Source organism: Microcebus murinus, chromosome X (genome assembly GCF_040939455.1).
Source record: "Microcebus murinus isolate Inina chromosome X, M.murinus_Inina_mat1.0, whole genome shotgun sequence".
NCBI lineage: Eukaryota > Metazoa > Chordata > Mammalia > Primates > Cheirogaleidae > Microcebus > Microcebus murinus.
This window is the reverse complement of record NC_134136.1, coordinates 90107319-90117994: the sequence shown is the minus strand read 5'-3', so window position 1 is coordinate 90117994 and position 10676 is coordinate 90107319.

Below are 10676 nucleotides of genomic sequence, written 5' to 3'. Positions count from 1 at the left end.
TAATAGTGATATGTCTTATTACTGGAAATGTTTACCCTGATCATTTTTAAATGCCATTTTAATGCTACAGATGGAGAGTGCAAATAGCATTCATAGGGCATTAACTATATACTAGGCACACTGCCTTTGTTCTTTCTATAACCCTGCTAAAGTCTACATAAAGTAGGTCTCATTATCTCCATTTTATTTAGTCTCTTAAAAATTACACAGCTCACACAAAGTCATAAAAGATCTTTCTGACTCCAAAGCCAGGGCTTCTTCCAGCACAGGATAAGCATTTCTTTAACATGGGAAACCCTTGAGGCAAATCCAAGTGCATGTGGTTGCGAGTTGCTACTCTTTTAGAATTTGAATCTCAATTTTATTTTCCTTAAGGTAAAGGTCTGTAGAGTCACATTTCCAGAAATAGTCTTTTGTTATGGATTAACAAAGTCAAATATTTAGTGATCAAAATTTATGGAAAATTCCTTCATCTTGCATACAATCACAGTGCCTTTGACCTTTCCTGTGCAATATTTGTGATGTTATTTTATTTTGAGTTATTATAGAAGCCAAAAGACAAGCACAAAATAATTTCCTAAATTGAAAACTGTGAGATACTGTTTTTCACTCAGTTATATGTAGACAACGCTTGGAACAAACTGAATGTCTAAAAGTCAGTGATTAATTTCTCTCTTCAGAGAATTTGTTTTCCAGGGAAAGAGAACATATAAAGCATAACACCTGCATAGCACTTACATTCTCAATAGTTAATGACCATGCCCTGTGAATGATACTGCAGTTACCATTGAAAGGGTTAACACTTCAATCAAATCTAATATGATGGCTGAATATGAGAAAAGAAAAAGAATTGAACCTCTGAAGAAAAGCAAAATGAGATAATGCATAAAAAGTGTTTAGCATAGTGCCTGGTACACAGCGAACACGCCATAAATTTTAGCTCTTCTTGCTGCTGCTAAAGCTATCCGAGATGTCACCATTGTTTAACCTGGGGAAAAGAATATGTGGCTGGCTCACCCTCTGCTCTGTGAGACAGAAGATCAGACTGCTGTAAATTTAGAAAGGAAGATGGCTGGTTCTGGCCAGTTTGGCAGCTATTTATCTTCTGTAAGTGTGCTTGTGCTATGCCATTGCAATGTAATCTAAAAGTGCCATTATGAACCCATTTGGGAGTAAGGCTGGAAGCTAAATCAAGGCAATGTGGCAAAGAGTCAGTTAATACAGTTCAACCACTTTTGTGGTTACTTCCATTTGGGCTTCCCATCTGAGAAAGTGGCTTTATCACATAAATAATCATAGTGGCTACGACTGTAGGATGGGGTTTCTTAACCTCAGCACTATTGCTATGTGGAGTGTTCTATATCTGTTGTGGGGGGCTGTGCATTGCAAAATATTTAGAAGCATACTTAGCCTCTATGCCCTAGATGCCATTAGAACCCCCACCTCAGTTGTGATAACCAAACATGTCTCTAGACATTTCCAAGTGTCTCCTGGGGGATAAAATTGCTCCCCTTGAGAACCACTGCTAAAAGGTAATGAGTAATTTCATACATAGGATAAGTGATCATTGATTCAGACTGGAAATTTTGGGGGACTAGGAAACGGTTTTTATTGAGTAATGAGTGCTTTGACAGATGTTGCCTTATATATTTCATGTAATTTTCACAATAGATATATGAGATGGTTTTTATTCCCCACTAATGGATAGGAAGACAAAGGTTCATAGGAATCAGGTGATTTGCCCAATCTCCTACCTAACTGTTCTGGTATGGGATGGAAATTTGACAACAAAGCCCATACTCATCCTGTTTTTCCCTCATGACTCTTAGTTCATAAAAGGCCTGGCCTTGTAAAGTTTCTTCTGCCTAGGAAGAGGAGAATTACATTTACCAAGTACAAATGGTTAGTAAGCTATTGTCTCTCAGAACTAAAGTCACCAGTCTTTATTCTGCTTTATGAAGCTATGGCTGGAACTCGGTTCAACTACATTTCTTCCTTATCAGTTAGCTTCCTATTTGGTTTCCTAGAGGAAGATTGGCAGGCAGAAGGAGGGGAAAGGGAATTTCTTCTTTCTTACATGCTAGCTATTCCTGTCACCAAGGCTGATTTTGTAACTGCTACTGCTGAGTGTCTAAGCTGCTAACAGCAGAAACCAATACTAAGTCCCCAGTATAGCAACATTCTCCCAGGGGACCAGCCAGCCACCTGGTGGCAGGTTAATTACACTGGATCCCTTCTGTCACCAACAGAGTAGTGTTCTCTCTTCACTTGAGTAGACATGTCTTCTAGATATTGATTTGCCTTCCCTGCCAATAATGTTTCTGCCAGCACCACCATCTGTGCACACACACAATGCTTTATTCACCATCATGATGTCCCACAAATCATTGCTTCTGACCAAAAAGTCAATTCATATAAAAAAAAATAATGTGGCAATGAGCATATGCCCACAGAATTCATTGATCTTACTTTATACACCATCACCCAGAAGCATCACCTAATAGAAGGAAGAAAAGCCCAACTAAAGTTTTAGTTATGACCAGTTGGGAGAATAGTACCCAGTGTTTTTTGTCTTGTCTATCTTACGGGAGATAGGAAATGCTTTGAATCAGCAAACAATATCTATATTTAGCTTCTCAGGCAGAAATCACTGGCTCAGGAATCAAGGGATGGAATTGGTAGTGGCCCCTCGCAACATTATGGCTAATATTCTATCCACAGAATGTTTGCTTTAAAACCCATTACTTTGGTTCTGCTGCTTTGGAGGACTTAGTTCCAAGCAGGGGATACAGCCATAGCTTTTTTGAATTGGAAGTTGAAACTGGAACTGGCCATTTTGGACTCCTGATCCCTCTGAATTCAAAGGCAAAAAAGGTTTAAAGTCCTGTCCTGGTTGAAATGATTGATCTGGATTATCAAGAGGAGACTGAGTTGCTGCTACTTGTTGGGGTCAGGCTAAATTATATCTGGAATCCAAAGGAGTCTCTGGGCATCATTCTAGTACTTTCTATATCTAAGAGTAAAAGGTAATGGTAACCTTCCCCCCTCCAAAACAAAACAAAATAAAACCAAAAACAGGCAGAACCATCCAACCAGGTAAAATAACAGCAACCAGTTCAGCTGGCTCAGTGATAAAAGAATATGGACTGGCTATTAGAAGAAGAAAGTTATAAATATCAATGATGGCATTGTAAATGCTATATCTTCAGTTATGAAATGAAGTCTTCAGTTATATTTTCTTCCTTGCCTCTTGTTGTGTGTGTGTGATATTAACTCCTTTTTATCCCTTCTCCTTTTCTCTTATTTTATATAAGTATTGTTGGTAGTAGTTAACTTCAGAATTTAGTCATCTTTTTTACCTTGAAATAATTTTAGATTCAGAAATTGCAAAGATAGTCATAACTTTTATCTTACAGAATATTTAGGTATGTTCATAACAAACCTCAAGGAGGAATAAAATTTCTCCATGAAGAGAGTGACTGCCAAGCAGAGATGACTGCCATAATAGTTTGAATTTTGTCTTTCCTCTTTTTGAATAGAAAATGAGAGCATGTGTGTTTATGCAAAGGATAGTCATATACCACTAGGCAAAATAATAAATTTGTTACTTTGGCTGAATGTGATTTAAAATATGTATAAACAGATATGCATGGATCCTGAGGTGCCACAGGTCTGGATTCTGTCCATTTTTAGGCCATTAATAACTCAAAGCTATACTGTGTTTTGAGACTAGAACTCAGCAAACTACATTTCTCCTTTGCCATCTGGCTTCTTGCAAATTTCTGATGGTAGGGGGAGGTAGACAGAGATTAAAAGGCTGGAGGAGAAAAAGGAGAATACCTTTCTCTTCTTACCTGGCTGTTGCTGTGATTGTTGTCCCAACAGCAATAGACTTTTATCTCAGTGGTACAATTGGTTCCAGCCTCCAAAGTATTTTTTCTATCCCCAAACAAGCTTTATCATGTTTCCTCAGAGATACCAGAAGTATCCAGTTTGGGCCCTTCATCAGTGGTCTGCACCCTGGATCCACAAAACCCTTCTTCCAAGATTTTGTTTTAAACAGCTTTCTTAGGATGTTATTTACATATCATTAAATTCACCCACTGAAAGTGAACAGTCCAGTATTTTTTAATGTATTCACAGAGTTGTGCAACCATCAACACAATTTAATTTTAGAACATTTTTTCTATCCCAAAAAGAAACCAGTACCCATTAGTAGTCATTTCCCATTTTCTATCCCTTCTCTAGCCCTCAGCAACCACTAACCTGCTTTATGTTTCTATGAATTTGCCTACTTCGGACATTTCATATAAATGAAATTGTACAATTTGTGGCTTTCATGACTGGCTTCTTTCACTTAGCATAATGTTTTAAAGATTCATCCATGTTGTAACATGTATCAGGACTTCATTCCTATTTATGGCTGAATAATATTCCATCGTATGACTATACCAATTCTGTTTATCCATTCACCAGTTGATGTATATTTGAATTGTTTCTACTTTTTGATTATTATGAATACTTCTGCTATGAACATTTGTGAACCAGTTTTGTATACACATATGTTTTGATTTCTCTTGGGTAGATATGTAAAACTGAAATTACTAGTTATATGGTATTTTTCAAGCTGCTTAATTCTGATCATCCCTATTTCTGTATTTTATTCCCCTAACCCCAGCAGTAGCAGTTCCTTCCTGTAGTTATGGTCCCTGGATTACCTCAATGTTCCCTTTTTGATTTTTCCTACCCTCCAATGACTGTGTGATCAGTTCGCTGCATTAAGTTTCTTCAGTTGAAGTAACTAGTATGGTTTCTGTATTTCTGACTAGACCCTCAATAATATAATCATATGAAGCATTATAACTAATTTTATCCATCTTCACTGAACAAGGAACAGAAATCTCTTTAAAACTTAGTAGGTCCAATAGAAATTACTTTCACATAATGAAGGCTGTTAAACCTTAGCTTATATGCTGTTACTCAGTAACATGATTTAATTAGAATCCATTTAATGAGTGGCCACCCTGAGATAATATATTAAGCAACTGTCTGAAATGGTTTAAGGTCAATACCACTTAAACCCTTTAGGAAAATTAATTGCTTATTTTGTTCACTTATTCATTTAATAATTATTTATCATTTACTTTGTGCCAGGTACTGTTCTAGGTGCTGGTGATATAGCAGTGAAAACAACAGACAAAATGTTAATAATTGTATAGTTTATATTTTGGTGGAAAAGAGAGAAAGACAGTAAACAAATACTGGCTTACATATAATATGTAAGCATAAGATGGTGAATAGTGATATGAAAAAATTTAAAGAATGGAAAAAAGATAGAGAGGGCTGAGTTTGGGGTGTATTTTTAAATGGCCTGGTCAGGAAATATTTTTCTGTGACAGTAACATTTTATAAAACTCCCAGAAGAGATGAGGGAAAAAGCATGTGGCTATGTGGAGAAAGAGTGTTCCAGGAACAGGGAACAGCAAAGTTTTCCTCTCAAAGCCCTGAGTTGGGAGGATGCCTGGTTTATTCAAAGACTAGAAAGGAGACCAGTGTGGCTAGACTTGAATCCAGAGGGACAGCCATAGAAGAGAAGGTTAGAGGCAATGGGGAGTCAATATTGTGGGGCTTTGTAGGTCATTATAAGGACTTAGGCTTTATTATGAATGTGACAGGAGGCCTATGGAGGGTTTTAAACGGGGAGGGGGGGAATGGCATGACCTGACTCACATTTTAACAAGATTACTCTAGCTTCTGAAAATAGATTGTGTTAGTGGAGTTAAAAGGCAATAATCCAAACAGAATATTGTGAAAGCAGTGGGGAAATAAGTAGTTGGATTCTGAATTTGCTGACAGATTGGATATGTGAGATGAGAGAGAGGAGCCAAAGATGACTCCAAGAATTTCAGCCTGAGTAACTAGAAAAATGGAACTGCCTATTACTCAGACCAAAGAGACTGTAGAAGGAAAAGATCTCTAGGAGAAAGATCATGAATTTATAGTTTTGCTTATGCTAAGTTCGACATGTCTGTTAGGTATCTGAATGGAGATGTCAAGAAGTCAGTTGGATATACAAATCTGGAGTTCAGGGAAGAATCACAACTAGAGATAAGACTTTAGAGTTCTTGATGTATATATAGTATTTATAGCCATGAAAATAGATAATATCAAGTGAGAATTTTATGTAGTTTCAAGGAGAAGGGTGTGATTAATATTGTGGTAACTTCCATCCTCGGACCTCATGACACTATGGATATACATGGATATACATGGAACAGTTAGATCTCTGTTCTTTGAGTTTGCTGCATGTATATATGGCATAAAAGAGGTCATTACTCATGTGCTATAGAGACATTATAAATATAATGAATAAAAATGACACCATAGGAATATTTAATAGATTTTTATAATTTAATCCTGCTATGGTAAAATGTTTCTGTCCTTTGTCTTCAACAAGTGTTTCTACATCAAACTTTGTACTGTTTTGTCAATTATATCTTGGAGCACAGTATAAGGAAAAAGCAGAAATGAAATGCATTGATTGGATGGCTAGGCTATTCTATGATATCCAAAAATCCCCAATGGTCTAACCAAGTTGTATTTCTTCCTCACGTTAAAAATCCAGCATAAATGGTCAGTGAAGATCTTCTCCATAATGTCCTTCTGGGGTATGGTAATTGAGACTCTACCATTTTGTAGCTGTACCATCTAGAACACATATGCTCCAAAAGTGTGCCTACAGGAGAAGAGAAGATCGGGCAACTGAATGATTAGATGGGTGCTTTTAAAGACTTGGTTTGGGAATGGCTTAGCTCCCACAACATTCTAATGGACAGAACCCAGTTATGTGGTCTCAACTTCAAAGAGGCAATGGAAATGAGTCTCCCTATCTGCCCAGGAAGAGGAAACAGCAGTCTGGTGACCAGATAGCCTGGTCTGAGTTAAAGGAGTGGAGAGTAGTAAAGAAAAGAAAGATGTCAATGAAAAGAAAAATTCTTTATAAAGTTTCTAACTGCTATGGTTTGGAACTGAGCTTTGTATTTCTTTCAAGTGAATTGCCTTCCTCCTTTTCAAGGAACTTTAGGAAAACTTTTACTTCCTTTTCCAAGCATGCAAGTTAAAGAGACGTAAGAAGAATTCTGACATCATTTACAAATACCTGAGTTACTTGACAAAAAGCATTTTTCTATATAAAATATATAGGCTTATGTAAATTATTTATAGTTGTTCATATCTTTTGACACAATCAGGCATGGCTTAGGAAACTACAACATTAAAAAAAGAAACTAGGCTGATAAAGGCAGATGCCTGGCAGGAGACCTACCCTCTAGCAGGGGTCCTCAAACTTTTTAAACAGGGGGCCAGTTCACTGTCCCTCAGACTGTTGGAGAGTGCGCCTTGTGGGCCTAGGATGAGTCAGCTGCTAAGCAGGACAGGCAGCGGCAGCAAAAACACCGGGCGGGCCGGATAAATGTCCTAGGCGGGCAGCATGTGGCCCGTGGGCCGTAGTTTGAGAATGCCTGCTCTAGGGTATGGAAGGTGCTGGGAAGGTAGGCAAGGGCTGGGAGGCAGAATGTGATAGTCTGCACGTGGTGATAACAGGAAAAATAAACAGATGCCACCCAGGCAAGTATGCAGCACTTAGTGGTGCAGTAGAGAGCATATTTTGACAAGCAGGTCCAGCAAAGACTCCACAAAGAGCCCAAAATAAAATTGTACACAGATAGCATAAAGGTCAACAAGCAAGTAAACAATCTCACCCACAAAACTACCGAAAGATAGGTCTACAATTTTTAGACGAGACGAGGTCCCAGTCCCAGAAAACTCTTTAAAGTGGGGAAAAAACAACCTGGTTTTCTAATCCAAACCCTTTTATCAGTACAGAACATAAAGTTCTCAACATGGACTACACATTAGAATCATCTGGAGCACTTATCAGAAGACTCAAAGACCAATGAAATCATCTGGGGGTGGGATCCAGTCATCAGTGAGTGGTCAAACTCCCCAGGTGTTTGTAATATTTAATCAAGGCTGAGAACCTTTAAGCCTGCAGTCCCCAACTCATGGCCTGTTAGGGACCAGGCCCCAGAGCTCTATTGCCCCCACTACCCTATCCTTCTAAGTTCATGGAGAAATTGTCTTCTATGAAAGCCAGGAAAGGAGGAGGGGGGCACACAGCAGGAGGTAAGTGGTGGGTTGAGCTAGCAAAGCTTCATCTGTCTTTACAGCCATTCCTCATTGCTCACATCACTGCCTGAGCTCTGCCTCCCCCAACCCCTCCCCCACCCCTTCCATGGAAAAATTGTCTTCCATGAAATTGATCCCTGGTGCCACACAGGTTGGGGACTGGTGCTTTAAGCAGATGAGAGTTGGGTGATAAATTGTACATCTTTGATCTTTTCAACTAAAATCAGGACAGTTTAAAGACTGCAGGTCTGCAGATCCATAGGAGAATTTAAAAAGTCTCTGGGTTCTAGTAGTCTTTAATTAGCTGCACAAATGTGCATGTGTGTAAAATATACAATGTTACAGAAACTGACATATTTTTCAGCTTCTCTGTGGTCTGATAATAACACATAGAATCAATGTATTGGGGAAAATAGGAAGTCACAATGGATTCTTCCCATTTGGGGCTTCAATTTTAATATATCTAACCTATTTCAAAATATTTTAAAATCTTATTATTCAAAAGTAGGACCAAATAGCTGACTGTTTTCTAAAAGAGGGGAGCTTCTTGCTAATTAAGACATTCAACATAAGGTAGTAGGGAAGCCTGGATTATAAGGCTTTGGCAGTACTGAGCACTCAATTGTGAAATTCAGGTGGAACCCCCACTGCAGTCACAGTTGATGTTCTCCATGATACCCAACCATCAGTCTGGGTGCCTGGAGCAGTCCAATAAGACAAAGGGAAATAGCACTACCATTTTTAGTGTCTATTTCTCCCCCTTTTCTCCTAATAATACCAACAATATCATAACCATAGTTGCCATGGAAACTATAGACCTGCACAAAACACCGTTGCGTTTTTGAGGACTCTACATGTGTGACTGAAAATGAAAAGAGTGAGAATTTTGCAAGTGTGGCCTAAGGAAATGAAACAGCCACTGGGTCTTGCCCTGACTTAATGGTATCATATACCTTTCTTTTACCAGTACCCTTAAAGAAATTAATCCCTATACAAAAATAAAGACTCATTAGATCCATAACAAAGTATCAATGGTGGCCTTATAGTAGCACTCATTTAAGCCTTGGCATAATCTACATTGAATGATGGTTAAAATTTCTAATTCCTTCCTTCCTTTCTTCATTCATTGTTTAGTTCTTCAAAAAATATTTGTTGACCATCACTGCATGCTAGAACATATATTAATACCAGACATTAGACACACAAAGATGAATACAACACCAGTGTCTTATTATAGAACTCATTCCACCAAACCAACAAATATATAAGGGACTTATTTGTACATGTAAATTTGAGTTATACTTTTTAAAAACTGATGTATGAAAATCTAAAACTTAGATAAATGAAGAAATGATATTGCTGATTTCCAAAATTTTTCATGAAATAATTCACCTCTGGGTTTTTTTTTCATATAGTGAATTCTTTTAGGACATTTAGCAGTTGATTATTTGATCACTTGATTAAGGGATTAGAGGGAGTCTAAAGCAGCAGTTTTCAACTCAGGTTGCACACATTTGAATCACTTATGGAGCCTTTAAAACATAACAATATCCAGGCCCCTTTTAATAACAATTTCTGGAAGTTGGAATTGGGCATCAGTATTTTTAAAGTTTTCAGGATTAATCTAAATGTGTATCCAGGGTTGAGAACCACTACACTATAGCAAGGGTTGGCTTACTACAGGCCATAGGCCCAATCTGATCCACTAATTATTTTTGTAAATAATATTCTATTGTAATACAGTCATGCCCATACATATTGTCTATGACTGCTTTCATACAACAATGGCAGAGTTGAGTAGTTGGGACAACTACAGAGTTAACTAGTAGCGGCTTAGTTGAGTAGTGCGATAAGGACCATATGGCCCACAAAGCTAAAAATATTTACTGTCTGGCTCTTTACAAAAAAAGAAGTTTGCCAACCCCTGGTTTGAAGAAAGGAGAAATACTGAAAATTTAAAATATCTAGCAATTAACTATCTGCAACTTTTTCAGAAATATAAAGCAACTCTTGAAATAATTCTGACAGTTGATGGAAAATTTTGTTTAATAACATTTTATTTACATGCAACTTTTCAGAAGCACACTATTAAATGGTGCACTAGTTGTTAAGCCCTTGACTCTCAGCATCAAGCTCCTCTGACCATAATCAGCTCTGTGGTGCTGGGTCTGGGACTCTGCAAACCACATTTCCACTTTGCCAGCTGGTTTGACTCTGCCAAGAGGGGACGCTAGAGGAACATTGTGAGACTGGGGGAGAAAGAAATTGGCTCCTTCCTGTTTGCTTCTATTTCTGTCAACATTATCTTACCAATGTTTCTTTGCCTTAGCAGTGGCAATTGATTCCAGTACAAATTCATTCCAGTTTGAAATGTTGCTGACATCCTCAAAACCATCCTCATAGTGTACCCTCCTTTTCTTAGAGGTCTAGGTCCCAGCCCCAAAGTCCCCTTCTTCAAGTTTAGAGACACCAGCACAACCCAAATGCTG